This window comes from Babylonia areolata, chromosome 24, assembly GCF_041734735.1.
Source record: "Babylonia areolata isolate BAREFJ2019XMU chromosome 24, ASM4173473v1, whole genome shotgun sequence".
Classification (NCBI taxonomy): Eukaryota; Metazoa; Mollusca; class Gastropoda; order Neogastropoda; family Buccinidae; genus Babylonia; species Babylonia areolata.
Window position 1 is genome coordinate 317,501 of NC_134899.1, and position 20,219 is coordinate 337,719.

The 20,219-nt window shown below is 46.0% G+C and overlaps 1 pseudogene across 1 annotated transcript in view; it reads left to right on the forward strand.

The window, feature by feature from the left end:
- LOC143298967 (sodium- and chloride-dependent GABA transporter 2-like) overlaps nucleotides 1-20,219 on the forward strand; it is a 91,815-nt pseudogene that overhangs the window by 62,296 nt on the left and 9,300 nt on the right. The window contains exons 11-13 of the transcript XR_013057449.1: nucleotides 2,760-2,859; nucleotides 16,108-16,220; nucleotides 16,577-16,759. The product of XR_013057449.1 is annotated as a sodium- and chloride-dependent GABA transporter 2-like (transcript). The remainder of the gene's footprint in view (nucleotides 1-2,759; nucleotides 2,860-16,107; nucleotides 16,221-16,576; nucleotides 16,760-20,219) is intronic.

The window sequence follows — 20,219 nt, forward strand, 5'->3', positions numbered from 1 at the left end:
TCTGTGCTCCACCTCCCCCTCCTCCCCTCTCTGTGCCCCTCCTCCCCCTCCCCTCGCTGTGCCCTTCCTCCCCTTTCTATGCCCCGCCTCCCCCTCCCCTCTCTGTGCCCCTCAACCCCCTCCCCTCGCTGTGCCCTTCCTCCCCTCTCTGTGCCCTTCCTCCCCTCTCTGTGCCCCGCCTCCCCTCTCTGTGCCCCTCCTCCCCTCTCTGTGCCCCTCTTCCCCCACCCCTCTCTGTGTGCCGCCTCCCCTCGCTGTGCCCCACCTCCCCTCTCTGTGCCCCGCCTTCCCTCTCTGTGCCCCTCCTCCCATCTCTGTGCCCCTCCTCCCCCTTCCCTCGCTGTGCCCTTCCTCCCCTTTCTATGCCCCGCCTCCCCCTCCCCTCTCTGTGCCCCTCAACCCCCTCCCCTCGCTGTGCCCCTCCTCCCCTCTCTGTGCCCCTCCTCCCCTCTCTGTGCCCCGCCTCCCCTCTCTGTGCCCCTCCTCCCCTCTCTGTGCCCCGCCTCCCCTCTCTGTGCCCCGCCTCCCCTCTCTGTGCCCCTCCTCCCCTCTCTGTGCTCCGCCTCCCCCACCCCTCTATGTGCCCCGCCTCCCCTCTCTGTGCCCCGACTCCCCTCTCGGTGTTGTTGGGTCTGTCAATGGTGTGTCCATGGTGTGTTGTTGGGTCTGCCAATGGTGTGTCCATGGTGTGTTGTTGGGTCTGCCAATGGTGTGTCCATGGTGTGTTGTTGGGTCTGCCAATGGTGTGTCCATGGTGTGTTGTTGGGTCTGCCAATGGTGTGTCCATGGTGTGTTGTTGGGTCTGCCAATGGTGTGTCCATGCTGTGTTGTTGGGTCTGCCAATGGTGTGTCCATGGTGTGTTGTTGGGTCTGCCAATGGTGTGTCCATGGTGTGTTAGTCTGTCAATGGTGTGTCCATGGTGTGTTAGTCTGTCAAGGGTGTGTCCATGGTGTGTTGTTGGGTCTGCCAATGGTGTGTCCATGGTGTGTTAGTCTGTCAATGGTGTGTCCATGCTATGTTGTTGGGTCTGTCAATGGTGTGTCCATGGTGTGTTGTTGGGTCTGTCAATGGTGTGTCCATGGTGTGTTAGTCTGTCAATGGTGTGTCCATGGTGTGTTGTTGGGTCTGTCAATGGTGTGTCCATGGTGTGTTGTTGGGTCTGTCAATGGTGTGTCCATGGTGTGTTGTTGGGTCTGTCAATGGTGTGTCCATGGTGTGTTAGTCTGTCAATGGTGTGTCCATGGTGTGTTGTTGGGTCTGTCAATGGTGTGTCCATGGTGTGTTAGTCTGTCAATCGTTTGTCCATGGTGTGTTGTTGGGTCTGTCAATGGTGTGTCCATGGTGTGTTGTTGGGTCTGTCAATGGTGTGTCCATGGTGTGTTGTTGGGTCTGTCAATGGTGTGTCCATGGTGTGTTGTTGGGTCTGTCAATGGTGTGTCCATGGTGTGTTGTTGTGACTGTCAGTGGTGTGTCCATGGTGTGTTGTTGGGTCTGTCAATGGTGTGTCCATGGTGTGTTGTTGGGTCTGTCAGTGGTGTGTCCATGGTGTGTTAGTCTGTCAATGGTGTGTCCATGGTGTGTTATTGGGTCTGTCAATGATGTGTCCATAGTGTGTTGTTGGGTCTGTCAATGGTGTGTCCATGGTATGTTGTTGGGTCTGTGAATGGTGTGTCCATGGTGTATTGGGTCTGTGAATGGTGTGCCCATGGTGTGTTAATATGTCAATGGTGTGTCGATAGTGTGTTGTTGGGTCTGTCAATGGTGTGTCCATGGTGTATTGGGTCTGTCAATGGTGTGTCCATGGTGTATTGGGTCTGTGAATGGTATGTCCATGGTGTGTTGTTGGGTCTGTCAATGGTGTGTCCATGGTGTGTTGTTGTGACTGTCAGTGGTGTGTCCATGGTGTGTTGTTGGGTCTGTCAATGGTGTATCCATGGTGTGTTGTTGGGTCTGTCAATGGTGTGTCCATGGTGTGTTGTTGGGTCTGTCAATGGTGTGTCCATGCTGTGTTGTTGGGTCTGTCAATGGTGTGTCCATAGTGTGTTGTTGGGTCTGTCAGTGGTGTGTCCATGGTGTGTTCGTATGTCAATGGTGTGTCCATGGTGTGTTGTTGGGTCTGTCAATGGTGTGTCCATGGTGTGTTGTTGGGTCTGTCAATGGTGTGTCCATGGTGTGTTGTTGGGTCTGTCAGTGGTGTGTCCATGGTGTGTTGTTGGGTCTGTCAATGGTGTGTCCATGGTGTATTGGGTCTGTGAATGGTATGTCCATGGTGTGTTGTTGGGTCTGTCAATGGTGTGTCCATGCTGTGTTGTTGGGTCTGTCAATGGTGTGTCCATGCTGTGTTGTTGGGTCTGTCAATGGTGTGTCCATGGTGTGTTGTTGGGTCTGTCAATGGTGTGTCCATGGTGTGTTGTTGGGTCTGTCAATGGTGTGTCCATGGTGTGTTGTTGGGTCTGTCAATGGTGTGTCCATGGTGTGTTGTTGGGTCTGTCAATGGTGTGTCCATGGTGTGTTCGTATGTCAATGGTGTGTCCATGGTGTGTTGTTGCGTGCTATTCTTCCGTAGAGATTTACGTCGTCCTGTTTCTTCCAGATAGTGTCAATTAAACTGTCCTGTTCTCCCATAGATACTAGCTTTGAAAACCATCTGTTTTTACGGCTGCAAGCCAAAAACTCAATCTTCCCTCTGACAGTTACAGTAGCAATAATCATATTGATTTGTTGATTTGTACACGATTCATTGTTGTGTTGATTGCAGGGAGGGATGTACGTCTTCCAGCTGTTTGACTATTACTCTGGCAGCAGGATCATTCTGCTGGTGGCCTTCTTTGAGCTGGTGGCCATCGCCTACATTTACGGTGAGAGGCATCCTGTGGTAGTGACGTCCTGTGGTAATGTGGAAGTGACGTCCTGTGGTAGTGTGGAAGTGACGTCCTGTGGTCCTGTGGTAGTGTGGAAGTGACGTCCTCTGGTAGAGTGGTAGTGACGCCCTGTGGTAGTGTGGAAGTGACGTCCTGTGGTAGTGTGGAAGTGACGTCCTGTGGTAGTGTAGAAGTGACGTCCTGTGGTAGTGTGGAAGTGACGTCCTGTGGTAGTGTAGAAGTGACGTCCTGTGGTAGTGTGAAAGTGACGTCCTGTGGTAGTGTAGAAGTGAGTGACGTCCTGTGGTAGTGTGGAAGTGACGTCCTGTGGTAGAGTGGTAGTGACGTCCTGTGGTAGAGTGGTAGTGACGTCCTGTGGTAGAGTGGTAGTGACATCCTGTGGTAGAGTGGAAGTGACGTCCTGTGGTAGAGTGGTAGTGACGTCCTTGATAGTGACGTGACGTCCTGTGGTAGTGTGGTAGTTATGTCCTGTGGTAGTGTAGTAGTGACGTCCTGTGGTAGAGTGGAAGTGACGTCCTGTGGTAGAGTGGTAGTGACGTCCTGTGGTAGTGTGGAAGTGACGTCCTTGATAGTGACGTGACGTCCTGTGGTAGTGTAGTAGTGACGTCCTGTGGTAGAGTGGTAGTGACGTCCTGTGGTAGAGTGGAAGTGACGTCCTGTGGTAGAGTGGTAGTGACGTCCTGTGGTAGTGTAGAAGTGACGTCCTGTGGTAGAGTGGTAGTGACGTCCTGTGGTAGTGTGGAAGTGACGTCCTGTGGTAGTGTAGTAGTGACGTCCTGTGGTAGAGTGGTAGTGACGTCCTGTGGTAGTGTAGTAGTGACGTCCTGTGGTAGAGTGGTAGTGACGTCCTGTGGTAGTGTAGAAGTGACGTCCTGTGGTAGTGTGGAAGTGACGTCCTGTGGTAGTGTGGAAGTGACGTCCTGTGGTAGTGTGGAAGTGACGTCCTGTGGTAGAGTTGTAGTGACGTCCTGTGGTAGTGTGGAAGTGACGTCCTGTGGTAGTGTAGAAGTGACGTCCTGTGGTAGTGTGGAAGTGACGTCCTGTGGTAGAGTGATAGTGATGTCCTGTGGTAGAGTTGTTACGTTCTGTGGTAGTGACGTGACATCCTGTGGTTGTGTTGTAGTGACGTCCTGTGGTGTGGTTCGTCCGTCGGGATCGACGAGGACCATCTAGTCATCCTGGGGGTGGGTGGGTTGGGCTCTGTGGGTGCGGAGATGACTGGTCAGGCCAATCCGCGCCCGAAAGGTTCTGACGCAGTGTGCACAGGGATGGTGGCGGCTGTCGGGGACTTGCTGGCACTGCTTTTCCTGGCCTGTCTGCGTTGCTCTGCTGCAGCGATTCTGTTAGCCTCACAGGATTTGGCGCCTTTGTGGACATCTGAACGCCACTTTGGTCTGTCCATTGCACTCAGCTCCCATGTGTCGTGGCTGATGTTGAAGGCCTTCAGAGAAGCTTTCAGAGTGTCTTTGAAGCGCTTCTTTTGGCCTCCACAGGAGCGCTTGCCATGTTGGAATTCGCCGTACAGCAGTTTCTTGGGGAGCCGCTGGTCTGGCATGCGAACTACATGGCCTGCCCAGCGCAGCTGGGCCTGCATCAAGATGGTGTAGATGCTGGGCAGGTTTGCACGAGTGAGCACCTCTGTGTCAGGGATCTTCTCTTGCCACTTTATGCCGAGAAGTTTTCTGAGGCTGGTGGTGTGGAATGTGGTTCAGCTTTTTGGCGTGGCGTTTGTAGACCGTCCATGATTCACATCCATAGAGCAGTGTGGTGAGAACTATGGCCCTGTATACTTTGAGCTTCGTCTCCAGGGTGATGCCTGTCCTGTTCCAAAAGTTCTTATGGAGTCTGCCGAAGGCAGCGCTGGCTTTGGCGAGTCTGGCATTCACCTCGTCGTCGATGGCAACTGTGCGAGGGTGTGTACTGCCCAGGTATGTGAACTTGTCCACCGCGTTCAGTCGTTGCCCGTTGATGAAGATGTTTGGTTCAACGTAAGGCTTTCCTGGAGTTGGCTGGTGCATCACCTCCGTCTTCTTTGTGCTGATTGTGAGGCCAAAGTTGTCACAGGCAGCAGAGAACTTGTCGACGCTGTGTTGCATGTCAGCTTCGGAGGCAGCGTTGAGAGCGCAGTCATTAGCAAACAGGAAGTCGTTGACGGTGTCTGTCCTCACCTTGGTTTTTGTTTGAAGCCTCCTGAGGTTGAAGAGTGAGCCATCTGTGCGGTACCTGATGCCAATGCCTACGTCAGCGTCTCTGAAGGCATCTGTCAGCATGGCTGAAAACATGAGACTGAACAGGGTGGTGGCAAAAACACACCCTTGCTTGACTCCGTTGGAGACAGGGAATGGTTCTGAAGTCTCTCCGTTGTCTTGGACTCGGGCCAGCATCCCATCGTGTAGTTGCCGTATGATGGTGATGACGTCCTGTGGTAGTGTGGAAGTGACGTCCTGTGGTAGAGTTGTAGTGACGTCCTGTGGTAGTGACGTGACGTCCTGTGGTAGTGTGGTAGTGTTGTAGTGACGTCCTGTGGTAGTGTGGTAGTGACGTCCTGTGGTAGTGTAGTAGTGACGTCCTGTGTAGTGACGTCCTGTGGTGGTGTGGTAGTGTTGTAGAGACGTCCTGTGTAGTGACTCCTGTGGTAGTGTGGTAGTGTTGTAGTGACGTCCTGTGATAGTGTTGTAGAGACGTCCTGTGATAGTGTGGTAGTGACGTCCCGTGGTAGTGACGTGACGTCCTGTGGTAGTGTAGAGTGACGTCCTGTGGTAGTGTGGTAGTGAATTCATGTGGTAGTGACGTGACGTCCTATGGTAGTGACGTTCTGTGGTAGTGTGGTAGTGGCGTTCTGTGGTAGTGACGTCTGTGGTAGTGACGTCCTGCGGTAGTGACGTCGTGTGATGTCCTGTGGTAGTGACGTCAGTGACGTCCTGTCTTAGTGACGTGACGTCCTGTGGTAGTGTGGTAGTGTCGTGACGTCCTGTGGTAGTGTGGAGTGACATCCTGTCGTGATGTCCTGTAGTAGTGTGGTAGTGACGTCCTGTGGTAGTGTGGAGTGACGTCCTGTGGTAGTGTGGTAATGACGTCCTGTGGTAGTGACGTGACGTCCTATGGTAGTGGCGTTCTATGGTAGTGACGTCCTGTTGTAGTGACTTCATGTGGTAGTGACGTCAGTGACGTCCTGTGATCTCTCTGTTCCTCCAGGTCTATGTTCCTCCAGATCTCTATTACCCCAGGTCTATGTTCTTCCAGGTCTATGTTCCCCCAGGTCTCTGTTCCTCCAGGTCTATGTTCCTCCAGGTCTATGTTCCCCAAGGTCTCTGTTCTTCCAGGTCTGTGTTCCTCCAGGTCTGTGTAACCCCAGGTCTGTGTAACCCCAGGTCTGTGTTCTTCCAGGTCTGTGTTCCTCCAGGTCTGTGTAACCCCAGGTCTGTGTTCCTCCAGGTCTGTGTTCCTCCAGGTCTGTGTAACCCCAGGTCTGTGTTCTTCCAGGTCTGTGTAACCCCAGGTCTGTGTTCTTCCAGGTCTGTGTAACCCCAGGTCTGTGTAACCCCAGGTCTGTGTTTCCCCAGGTCTCTGTTCTTCCAGGTCTCTGTTCCTCCAGGTCTATGTTCCTCCAGGTCTCTGTTCCTCCAGGTCTGTGTTCCCCCAGGTCTATGTTCCTCCAGGTCTCTGTTCCTCCAGGTCTATGTTCCCCCAGGTCTATGTTCCTCCAGGTCTCTGTTCCTCCAGGTCTGTGTTCCCCCAGATCTATGTTCTTCCAGGTCTGTGTTCCTCCAGGTCTGTGTTCCCCAAGGTCTCTGTTCTTCCAGGTCTGTGTAACCCCAGGTCTGTGTTCCCCAAGGTCTCTGTTCTTCCAGGTCTGTGTAACCCCAGGTCTGTGTTCCTCCAGGTCTGTGTAACCCCAGGTCTGTGTTCCCCAAGGTCTCTGTTCTTCCAGGTCTGTGTAACCCCAGGTCTGTGTTCCCCAAGGTCTCTGTTCTTCCAGGTTTGTGTAACCCCAGGTCTATGTTCCTCCAGGTCTGTGTAACCCCAGGTCTCTGTTCCCCCAGGTCTCTGTTCCTCCAGGTCTGTGTTCCCCAAGGTCTGTGTTCTTCCAGGTCTGTGTAACCCCAGGTCTGTGTTCCCCCAGGTCTGTGTTCCCCCAGGTCTGTGTTCCTCCAGGTCTAGGACTGCTGCGGACCTTTATTGACCACAGCTCAATTGTGCTGACTGCGTTATTTTGTCACATCTGTCCATTGTCATTTTATTCATTCATAGTCTGTTCATCTAAGATGATGATTGTCAGGTATTGGCAAATGTTTGACCGCCGCCTGACCACTACTGACCGCTGCTGATCCCTATAAGAGTTCAGATTGCATCACTTTATGAAGTTTATTCAGTATTGGGACGAACTGGTAGGATCTGACCATTAGTTGACTACGTTTGGCTACTGTTGGCCATGTCTGACCATTAGTTGCCTCTGATGACCGTTTCTGACCACAGTGCAAAAACAAACAAAAAAACAGATCGCTCTGTTTTGTCACGTGTCTACGTTATCGTGACGTCATGACCACTACTGAACACTGACGACTGCTGACCAGTGACCACTGCTAACCACTCATTACAACTGAACACTGACGACTGCTGACCAGTGACCACTGCTAACCACTCATTACAACTGAACACTGATGACTGCTGACCAGTGACCACTGCTAACCACTCATTACAACTGAACACTGACGACTGCTGACCAGTGACCATTGCTAACCACTCATTACAACTGAACACTGACGACTGCTGACCAGTGACCACTGCTAACCACTCATTACTACTGAACACTGACGACTGCTGACCAGTGACCACTGCTAACCACTCATTACAACTGACCACTACTGAACACTGACGACTGCTGAACATTGACCACCGGACAACTGCTGACCAGTGAGTCATGAATGTTTTAACCTTGACATCCTGACTGTGTAAACATGTAACGTATTTAAATGGTGCAAGCGGTCATAACTGTATAAACTTGCAGTCTATTCTATTGTGCGTAACTGGCGGCGTTTAAGCAAAGATGTCTCCAAAGTGATTCCTTAATTATGCTTGTGTACAGTGTGTCACACCATCAGTGCTTTGTGTAAAGAACAGGGAGGGGAGATAATTGTTTGGGAGGGATAAGAAAGGGTTCCATGAGGATATCAGACAACTGGATGACTTCAATGGGACACAGCAGGGAAGTAAAGTGTTGCTGGTCAATCAGTCAATCAATGAAAACTTATTTCTGGACATGGAAAGTGTGGCGAGCACCAGCGCCTTGTTATCTCCCTTGCCACAGTGGTCACGCTGCCATCGCCTTGTTATCTCCCTTGCCACAGTGGTCACGCTGCCATCGCCTTGTTATCTCCCTTGCCACAGTGGTCACGCTGCCATCGCCTTGTTATTTCTCTTGCTGCAGTGATCATGCCGCCAGGAGGGTATGAGAGGCATTGCATTCTGGGAAATGTGCTTCAAGGCAATTCACAGCAGTTGGATTTAAGCGGTGACACAAACACTCAATAGCTCACATCTGTAATGCTGACAATAGCTCTGGTCACATCAACAGTGCTGACAATAGCTCTGGTCACATCTACAATGCTGACAATAGCCCTGGTCACATCTACAGTGCTGACAATAGCTCTGTTCACATCTACAATGCTGACAATAGTTCTGTTCACATCTACAATGCCGACAATAGCTACGGTAACAAATACAGTGCCTGTCAAGTATTTACTCTTCATATCACTGCCAATTATGTTTCCGACACAAATACGTCAACATGAAGGAATAATACGGTTATTATTAAATGTGTGTGTGTGTGTGTGTGTGTGCGTGTGTGTGTGTGTGTGTGTGTGTGTGTTATTATGATAAGGCCAGACTTGATAGCAAATTTCATAAGACTTGTTTCATTGTATGGCCGACATGTTTGCTGGTGTGCCTTCATTGACAACATCAAAAAGAAAACATTAAAGACAATGGCTTTTCCTTGATAGAAAAATGTCGGTTCACTGAGAACATCAAAATGAAAAGAAAGACAACTGCTCTTTCTGGCCAGGTATTCGTAGGTTCATTGACAAACAGTGCTGTTTATTCTTTATACTCAACAATTTTTTCGATTTTGTCTAAAACCAATCTGTGAATCATCTTTCCTTTGCTGATGATAACCAGCTCTAAGAAACAACTTTTGCCGGTCTTGACTCTTCCACTGGGCTACTTCAACAATGTGTGTGTGTGTGTGTGTGTGTGCGCGCGCACGCGCACGTTTGATCTGTTGTAAAACGCTTTGAGCTCCCTTCTAGGGAGGAAAACACTCAAGTATCCACTATCATTAAATCAAAAGGACAATAAAGGCAACTGCTCCTTCTGGCCAGGTATACGTCGGTTCATTGACAACATCAAGATGACAACATATTGCTCTTTCTGGCCAGGTACACGTCGGTTCATTGACAACATCAAGATGACAACATATTGCTCTTTCTGGCCAGGTACACGTCGGTTCATTGACAACATCAAGATGACAACATATTGCTCTTTCTGGCCAGGTATATGTCGATTCATTGACAATATCAGGATGACAACATATTGCTTCTTCTGGCCAGGTATACGTCGGTTCATTGACATCATCAGGATGACAACATATTGCTCTTTCTGGCCAGGTATACGTCGGTTTACTGACAACATCAAGATGACAACATATTGCTCTTTCATGCCAAGTATATGGCGGTTCATTGACAACATCAGGATGATAACATATTACTATTTCTGGCCAGGTTTACGTCGGTTCATTGACTACATATTGCTCTTTCTGGCCAGGTATACGTCGGTTCATTGACAACATCAATATTACAACATATTGCTCTTTCTGGCCAAGTATACGTCGGTTTATTGACAACATATTGCTCTTTCTGGCCAAGTATACTTCGGTTTATTGACATCAAGTTGACAACATATTGCTCTTTCTGGCCAAGTATGTTGCGGTTCATTGACAACATATTGCTCTTTCTGGCCAAGTATATGTCGGTTCATTGACAACATATTATTATTTCTAGCCAGGTATACGTCTGTTCATTGACAACATCAAGATGACAACATATTGCTCTTTCTGGCCAGGTATACATCGGACATTGACAACATATTATTTCTAGCCAGGTATATGTCTGTTCATTGACAACATCAAGATGACAACATATTGCTCTTTCTGGCCAGGTATACATCGGTTAATTGACAACATATTACTATTTCTGGCCAGATATACGTCGGTTCATTAACAACATCAGCATGATAACATATTGTTCTTTCTGGCCAAGTATATGGCGGTTCATTGACAACATCAAGATGACAACATATTACTATTTCTGGCCAGGTATTCGTCGGTTCATTGACAACATCATGATGACAACATATTGCTCTTTCTGACTAGGTATTCGTCGGTTCATTGACATCAAGAAGACAACATATTACTCTTTCTGACCAGGTATACGTCTGTTCATTGACACCATCAAGATGACAGCATATTGCTCTCTCTGACCAGGTATACGTCTGTTCATTGACAACATCAAGATGACAACATATTGCTCTCTCTGACCAGGTATACGTCTGTTCATTGACAACATCAAGATGACAACATATTGCTCTCTCTGACCAGGTATAAGTCTGTTCATTGACAACATCAAGATGACAACATATTGCTCTTTCTGGCCAGGTATACGTCGGTTCATTGACAGCATATTACTATTTCTGGCCAGATATACGTCGGTTCATTGACAACATCAGGATGACAACATATTACTCTTTCTGGCCAGCTGTACATCGGTTCATTGACAACATAATTTATTATTACTCATTCTGGCCAGGTATACGTCGGTTCATCGACAACATAATTTATTACTCATTCTGGCCAGGTATACGTCGGTTCATTGACAACATAATTTATTAATACTATTTCTGGCCAGGTATACACCGGTTCATTGACAACCTCAAGATGACAATATATTGCTCTTTCTGGCCAGGTATACGTCGGTTCATTGACAACATCAAGATGACAACATAATATATTACTATTTCTGGCCACGTATACGTCGGTTCATTGACAACATCATGATGACTCCATATTGCTCTCTCTGGCCAGGTATACATCGGTTCATTGACACCATCAGGATGACAATATAATACTCTTTCTGGCCAGGTATACGTCGGTTTATTGACAACATCAAGATGACAACATACAGCTCTTTCTGGCCAGGTATAAGTCGGTTCATTGACAACATATTGCTCTTTCTGGCCAAGTATAAGTCGGTTCATTGACAACATATTATTATTTCTAGCCAGGTATACGTCTGTTCATTGACAACATCAAGATGACAACATATTGCTCTTTCTGGCCAGGTATACATCGGACATTGACAACATATTATTTCTAGCCAGGTATATGTCTGTTCATTGACAACATCAAGATGACAACATATTGCTCTTTCTGGCCAGGTATACATCGGTTAATTGACAACATATTACTATTTCTGGCCAGATATACGTCGGTTCATTAACAACATCAGCATGATAACATATTGTTCTTTCTGGCCAAGTATATGGCGGTTCATTGACAACATCAAGATGACAACATATTACTATTTCTGGCCAGGTATTCGTCGGTTCATTGACAACATCATGATGACAACATATTGCTCTTTCTGACTAGGTATTCGTCGGTTCATTGACATCAAGAAGACAACATATTACTCTTTCTGACCAGGTATACGTCTGTTCATTGACACCATCAAGATGACAACATATTGCTCTCTCTGACCAGGTATACGTCTGTTCATTGACAACATCAAAATGACAACATATTGCTCTTTCTGGCCAGGTATACGTCGGTTCATTGACAGCATATTACTATTTCTGGCCAGATATACGTCGGTTCATTGACAACATCAGGATGACAACATATTACTCTTTCTGGCCAGCTGTACATCGGTTCATTGACAACATAATTTATTATTACTCATTCTGGCCAGGTATACGTCGGTTCATCGACAACATAATTTATTATTACTCATTCTGGCCAGGTATACGTCGGTTCATTGACAACATAATTTATTAATACTATTTCTGGCCAGGTATACACCGGTTCATTGACAACCTCAAGATGACAATATATTGCTCTTTCTGGCCAGGTATACGTCGGTTCATTGACAACATCAAGATGACAACATAATATATTACTATTTCTGGCCACGTATACGTCGGTTCATTGACAACATCATGATGACTCCATATTGCTCTCTCTGGCCAGGTATACATCGGTTCATTGACACCATCAGGATGACAATATAATACTCTTTCTGGCCAGGTATACGTCGGTTTATTGACAACATCAAGATGACAACATACAGCTCTTTCTGGCCAGGTATAAGTCAGTTCATTGACAACATATTGCTCTTTCTGGCCAGGTATAAGTCGGTTCATTGACAACATATCACTTTTTCTGGCCTGGTATACGTCTGTTCATTGACAACATCAGGATGACACAATATTGCTCTTTCTGGCCAGGTATACATCGGTTCATTGACAGCATATTACTATTTCCAGCCAGGTATATGTAGGTTCATTGACAACATCAGGATGACAACATATTACTCTTTCGGACCAGGTAGATGTCGGTTCATTGACAACATCAAGATGACAACATATTAATGTTTCAGTAGCTCAAGGAGGCGTCACTGCGTTCGAACAAATCCATATACGCTACACCACATCTGCCAAGCAGATGCCTGACCAGCAGCGTAACAACGCGCTTAGTCAGGCCTTGAGAGACAGAAAAAAAGGTGAATAAATAATAGATAAGCGTACATAAATAAATAAATAAATAAATTATTATTATAATATTTAAAAAAAGGTAGTAGTAGTAGTAATAATAATAATAATAATGAATGAATGAATAAATAAATAAGACAACAATGATGATAAATAAGCAAATAAATGTAAAACATGAAGACACACATTCACACATACACCCACACATGCATAACAGATATGCACCAAACATGCAGTTTCACAGATATGAAAGCACAGTCAAATACACATAAACGTACATGAGCCCCAACACACACACACACACACACACACACACACACTTGACCCTGCACCTCCTCTACCCCCTCCTCCACACACTCATTTCTAGGCTACGTATCGCAGCTTCCATGGCACACACACACACACACACACACACACACACACACAGATGAACACTTACTTGTACAAGCACACACACATACGTCCATATCCCCCACCCCCAACCCCACACACATATATACAAAGATATATATATACACACCCGCACGTTCCAATATCCTGTTGCTCCCACAGTGTAGGCATGCATACACTCACATACCTCATCCTCTACCTCCCCTCCCCCCCCACCCCCACACCCACCCACCCACCCTCCCCTCGCACACACACACACACACACACACACACACATTCGCACGTGCACAGAGCTCTCCTGACACTTGTGTACACTTACACCCTCGCGCATGCACAAACGCACTCAAAAACACAGACCCACACATACACACAAACACACACATACACACACGCACAGAGGCTGCCACTGATTGGCCGCAAGAGGGATGGGAAAAGATCTCTGATGCCAAGAACGTGGCGTCTAGTGTGTTGCTCAGTCTATTGTAATTGGAAAAGCCCACAGAGACTCTGTTCCGTTTTGAAGAAATTTGCGCAATGTTGGTTTGGAAATGATGCCGATATTTGTTTGATTTGCAAAGCATCGTGCTCTACCTTTCATGTTAGACTTACGGCCGCTCCCTCTCTCTGCTTTTATTTCTTTGAGGCGATCGATGGTGTTATGGCCTTGTACCTGTTCTTTTTTTTATATTCTTTGACTTTTCTGAGGATTTCCGATTTTCCTAGATGTAGGCCGCTCGTTGGTGTTGCATTACCAGCAAGTCTGTCAGCTCGCTCATTTCCCTTAACACCTGTATGTCCCGGGCAGTATGACCATGTGAGTTTTTTAATCTGAAAGTTGCGCATTGCCTTATACCACTCTGGGCTTCCCATTCCGTTTTCAATTTTCTGTATGAGGTTCATTGAGTCGGTCAGAATCATGGCATGTTGGTTTCCGGGCGTATGGATGGACGATAGCCACTGGAGGGCATGTGTCACAGCTTCAGCTTCCATCGTTAGGCTGGAGGTTGTGACTTTGTAGGCAGCATTCTCTTCCCTAACTGTTTTTCCATTTTGTTTCGCAGTGAATCCCCAACCGGATTGGTCTTTGGTGACTGAGCCATCTGTGTATATGATGATGTCCTCTTCTTTACTGTTTTCTTCTATGAGTAGCCTCACTTCCGCATCAGTTTTGCCCTCTGGCCATTCCCGACAATGTCTTCCTAGAGTGGGTGCAATGGCTGTGTTGAATAGATGGTTGAGGTTTTCGGGGTTTTTCTCCCATTCTTTTGTTTCTTTCAGGTCTTGTAGTCGGCATACTAGCTGGATTGTGTCTTCTGCTTGCCCCATCCATGATCTTCCTCGTCCTAGACGGCTGCCTTTTGGTTCTTTGACTGCGTCATGCAGTGGGTTTTCAGGGTTTTCTAATGCTTTGAAGTAAGTCTTGACCTGTTCTAACTTGTTTCTGGCCTGCACTGAAGGAAGGTCAAGCAGGTGTCGCATGGTTTCTGTGGGCGTGTCTTTTGTTGTTCCAAGGATCAGCCTCGTAGCTTCATTTTGTACTCTTTCTAATTTTAAGAGGTTGCTTTGAGACGGTGTTGTTAGCCCAAGTCCGTAGTCGATCACACTGAGGACGAGTGATTGGTATAGCAGGAAGAGGTGGCTTTGTTCAATACCTTTGGTTGCCATTGCTTTTAAGACTGAAAGGCCCTTTTTGCATTTGAGAACAGTATTTTCCGTATGTTTTCTGAAGGTCAGCATCCTGTCGAAGTGTATTCCTAGGTAGCGTAGGCATTCAGTTTTCTCGATCTGAATCCCGTCGAATGACACAGGTGGTGGTGATTTGCTCACGGTTCTGTTGTTGAGGGTGCACAGCAACGTTTGGGCTTTTGCTGGATTGATGCAAGATCCTGTGTCTTTGCACCATTGAGCAGTATTGTTTAGTTGTTTCTGGACGGCTTTAGTTCTTTCCTGAGCATCTTTCGAAGTTTTGAAGACCAGGCCATCATCCGCAAGAGTAAGCACCCGAGCTATTTCATTGTTGTTTAAGTCTGCAAGGCCCTTCGTGTAGACATTGTAGAGGACAGGAGAGAGCGGAGACCCTTGTGGCAGTCCCATGGATAGTTTAGAAGGTGCAGACATCCAATCTCCGAGGCGTAGGACGACGGTTCTTTCCTGAAGCGCTGCTGCTATCCATCTTGTCAGTGTCAAACTTACTCCATACCTTAGTAGCAGCTCCACGAGGTGCGCAAACTGGACTTTATTGTAGGCATCTTCAAGGTTGATGGCTACTGCTAGTGTTTCTTCTTTTCTTTGAAATCCTTAATACACCTCATATGCAAAAGCAGCTGCATTTTCCCATATGGACTTGCCTGTTCTGTAACCACCTTGATTTGAAGGGAGAATGTGTCTGTGTTCTAGATCCCTTGCACGTTTCCTGGCTATCATGCGCTCCATGAGCTTTCCAGCAATGTTTTGCATGGTTAGGATTCGGTAGCCGCTTACCTGACGATGGTCCTTCCCTGGTTTTGGTATGGGTTTTAAGAAGCTGTGTGTCCAGTCCTCCGGCACATGTCTATTGTGGAAACTGTTTTGATATAGATTGAAAAGTTTGCTTCCGTCTTCTTCCGATAGTTCCTTGATGTCCGAGTAGCGAACTTTGTCTGGGCCAGGAGCCGATTCTTTCTTGCATTTAGCTATTGCTTCGTTTAGATCATCTATTGTCAAGTCATCATCAGGTCCAGTCTGCATAAGGGTTTGGTTTAACTCCTCCCACATATTTCAGGATGATAACATATTGCTCTTTCTGGCCAGGTATACGTCGATTCATTGACAACATCAAGAGGACAACATATTGCTCTTTCTGGCCAGGTGTACGTCGGTTCATTAACAACATCAGGATGACAACATATTACTATTTCTGGCCAGGTACCCGTCGGTTCATTGACAACATTAAGATGACAATATATTACTATTTCTGGCCAAGTATACGTCGGTTCATTGACAAGATGACAACATATTGCTCTTTCTGGCCAGGTATATTTCGGTTCATTGACAACATCAAGATGATGCTGGGAGACCACTGGATGGTGAAAACCCTGCCTTACATGATTGTCTGCTGGTTGGTCCTCTCCCCTATCTTCTGCATCGTGAGTTTTGTGTGTGTGTGTGTGTGTGTGTGTGTGTGGTGTGTGTGTGTATGTGTGTGTGTGTGTGTGTGTGTGTGTGTGTGTGTGTGTGTGTGTGTGTGTGTGTGTGTGTTAGTGTGTGTGCGTGGGTTTGCATGTATGTGTGTGCGTGTTCGCGCGCGTGCGCGCGCGTGTGTGTGTGCGTGCGTGCGTGCGTGTGTGCGTGCGCGCGCGCGTGTGGGCGTGCGCGCGCGCGTGTGGGCGTGTGTGTGTGTGTGTGTGTTGTATGTTCACTATGGTGTTTGAATTGACAGTAGACAAATCAAATACCCCCTTACCCCCCTCACCTCCCTCCCCCATCCTCCCCCATCCACCAGGCCATCTTTGTGATGAGTGCCATCAACTACTCCGAGCTGGACTACAAACGGCCGGGGTCGAAGGGCACCTACATCTACCCGGACTGGGCGGTGGGCATTGGCTGGGCGCTGGCGGCGTGCTCTGCTGTGTGGATCCCCATCGTGGGGCTCTACAAGTGGATCAAGAACGGCGCCAGTCTGGAGGTGCGGGCTCCGCTTTTCCGTTTCTCACTATTCGGGTTGTTCAGCCTGTGAATCCGTGTGGAGCTTTGTTTTTGCTTCTCTGCCTTTCTAATTCTGTGTGGAGTTTTGTTGCAGCTTTTCTGCTTCTGAATCTGTGTGGAGCTTTGTTGTAGCTTTTCTGCTTCTGGATCTGTGTGGAGTTTTTTTGTTGCAGTTTTTCTGCTTCTGAATCTGTGTGGAGCTTTGTTGTAGCTTTTCTGCTTCTGGATCTGTGTGGAGTTTTTTTGTTGCAGTTTTTCTGCTTCTGAATCTGTGTGGAGCTTTGTTGCAGTTTTTCTGCTTCTGAATCTGTGTGGAGTTTCTTTGTTGCAGTTTTTCTGCTTCTGAATCTGTGTGGAGCTTTCTTGTAGCTTTTCTGCTTCTGGATCTGTGTGGAGCTTTGTTGTTGGTTTTCAGCCTTTGACTGTGGAGCTTTGTTGTAGCTTTTCTGCTTCTGGATCTGCGTGGAGTTGGTTTTTTGGGGTTTTTTGTTTGTTTGTTTGTTTGTTTTGTTTTCCAGTTTTTCTGCTTCTGAATCTGTGTGGAGCTTTGTTGTAACTTTTCTCCATCTGGATCTGTGTGGAGCTTTGTTGTAACTTTTCTCCATCTGGATCTGTGTGGAGCTTTGTTGTAGCTTTTCTCCATCTGGATCTGTATGGAGCTTTGTTGTAACTTTTCTCCATCTGGATCTGTGTGGAGCTTTGTTGTAACTTTTCTCCATCTGGATCTGTGTGGAGCTTTGTTGTAGCTTTTCTCCATCTGGATCTGTGTGGAGCTTTGTTGTATATTTTTCTGCTTCTGAATCTGTGTGGAGCTTTGTTGTAGCTTTTCTGAATCTGGATCTGTGTGGAGCTTTGTTGTAGCTTTTCTCCATCTGGATCTGTGTGGAGCTTTGTTGTAGCTTTTCTCCATCTGGATCTGTGTGGAGCTTTGTTGTAGCTTTTCTGAATCTGGATCTGTGTGGAGCTTTGTTGTAGCTTTTCTCCATCCGGATCTGTGTGGAGCTTTGTTGTAGCTTTTCTCCATCTGGATCTGTGTGGAGTTTTGTTGTATATTTTTCTGCTTCTGAATCTGTGTGGAGCTTTGTTGTAGCTTTTCTCCATCTGGATCTGTGTGGAGTTTTGTTGTAACTTTTCTGTTTCTGGATCTGTATGGAGTTTTTTGTTGCAGTTTCTGTTATTCTGAATCTGTGAGGAGCTTTGTTCCAGTTTTTCTGTGTGGAGTTTTGGTTGTAGCTTTCTGCTTCTTTTGTTGCAGATTTTTTGCTTCTGATTCTGTGTGGAGCTTTGTTGTAGCTATTGTGCTTCTGGATCTGTGTGGATTTTTGTTGTAGCTTTTCTGTTTCTGAATGTGTGTGGAGCTTTGTTGCAGTTTTTCTGCTTCTGAATCTGTGTGGAGCTTTGTTGCAGTTTTTTTTCTGATTCTGAATCTGTGTGGAGCTTTGTTGCAGTTTTTTTTCTGATTCTGATTCTGTGTGGAGCTTTGTTGCAGGTTTTTTTTTTCTGATTCTGAATCTTTTCGGAGCTTTGTTGTAGATTTTCAACTTCTGACTGTGTGGAGTTGTGTTTTTTGTAGAATTTCTGCTTCTGGTTCTGTGTGGAGTTTTGTTGTAGTTTTTCTGATTCTGAATCTGTGTGGAGCTTTGTTGCAGTTTATCTGCTTCTGGATCTGTGTGGAGCTATTTTGTAGCTTTTTTGCTTCTGGATTTGTGTGGAGCTTTGTTGTAGCTTTTCTGCTTCTGACTGTATGGAGTTTTGTTGTAGCTTTTCTGCTTCTGACTATGGAGTTTTGTTGTAGCTTTTCTGCTTCTGACTATGGAGTTTTGTTGTAGCTTTTCTGCCTTTCTGCTTCTGTTTGGAGGTGTTTTTTTGTGGTTTTTTTTGCTTTTGCTTTCTTCTGCTGCTGTGTGTTTCTGTGTACATCTTTGTTTTACTTTCTGCTGGATGTGTGTTTCTGTGTACATCTTTCTTTTACCTTCTGCTGGATGTGTGTTTCTGTGTACATCTTTGTTTTACTTTCTGTTGGATGTGTGTTTCTGTGTACATCTTTCTTTTACCTTCTGCTGGATGTGTGTTTCTGTGTACATCTTTGTTTTACTTTCTGTTGGATGTGTGTTTCTGTTTACAGTTTTGTTTTACTTTCTGTTGGATGTGTCTTTCTGTGTACAGTTTTGTTTTACTTTCTGCTGGATGTGTGTTTCTGTGTACATCTTTCTTTTACTTTCTGTTGGATGTGTGTTTCTGTGTACAGTTTTGTTTTACTTTCTGTTGGATGTGTGTTTCTGTGTACAGTTTTGTTTTACTTTCTGTTGGATGTGTGTTTCTGTGTACAGTTTTGTTTTACTTTCTGTTGGATGTGTGTTTCTGTGTACAGTTTTGTTTTACTTTCTGCTGGATGTGTGTTTCTGTGTACAGTTTTGTTTTACTTTCTGTGGGATGTGTGTTTCTGTGTACATCTTTGTTTTACTTTCTGCTGGATGTGTGTTTCTGTGTACATCTTTCTTTTACTTTCTGTTGGATGTGTGTTTCTGTGTACAGTTTTGTTTTACTTTCTGCTGGATGTGTGTTTCTGTGTACATCTTTGTTTTACTTTCTGTTGGATGTGTGTTTCTGTGTACATCTTTGTTTTACTTTCTGCTGGATGTGTGTTTCTGTGTACATCTTTGTTTTACTTTCTGTTGGATGTGTGTTTCTGTGTACATCTTTGTTTTACTTTCTGTTGGATGTGTGTTTCTGTGGACAGTTTTGTTTTACTTTCTGTTGGATGTGTGTTTCTGTGTACAGTTTTGTTTTACTTTCTGCTGGATGTGTGTTCCTGTGTACAGTTTTGTTTTACTTTCTGTGGGATGTGTGTTTCTGTGTACATCTTTGTTTTACTTTCTGTTGGATATGTGTTTCTGTGTACAGTTTTGTTTTACTTTCTGTTGGATGTGTGTTTCTGTGTACAGTTTTGTTTTACTTTCTGTTGGATGTGTGTTTCTGTGTACAGTTTTGTTTTACTTTCTGTTGGATGTGTGTTTCTGTGTACAGTTTTGTTTTACTTTCTGTTGGATATGTGTTTCTGTGTACAGTTTTGTTTTACTTTCTGTTGGATGTGTGTTTCTGTGTACAGTTTTGTTTTACTTTCTGTTGGATGTGTGTTTCTGTGTACAGTTTTGTTTTACTTTCTGCTGGATGTGTGTTTCTGTGTACAGTTTTGTTTTACTTTCTGCTGGATGTGTGTTTCTGTGTACAGCTTTGTTTTACTTTCTGCTGCTGTGTTTCTGTGTACAGTTTTGTTTTACTTTCTGTGGGATGTGTGTTTCTGTGTACAGTTTTGTTTTACTTTCTGCTGGATGTGTGTTTCTGTTTACAGTTTTGTTTTACTTTCTGTTGGATGTGTGTTTCTGTGTACAGTTTTGTTTTACTTTCTGTTGGATGTGTGTTTCTGTGTACATCTTTGT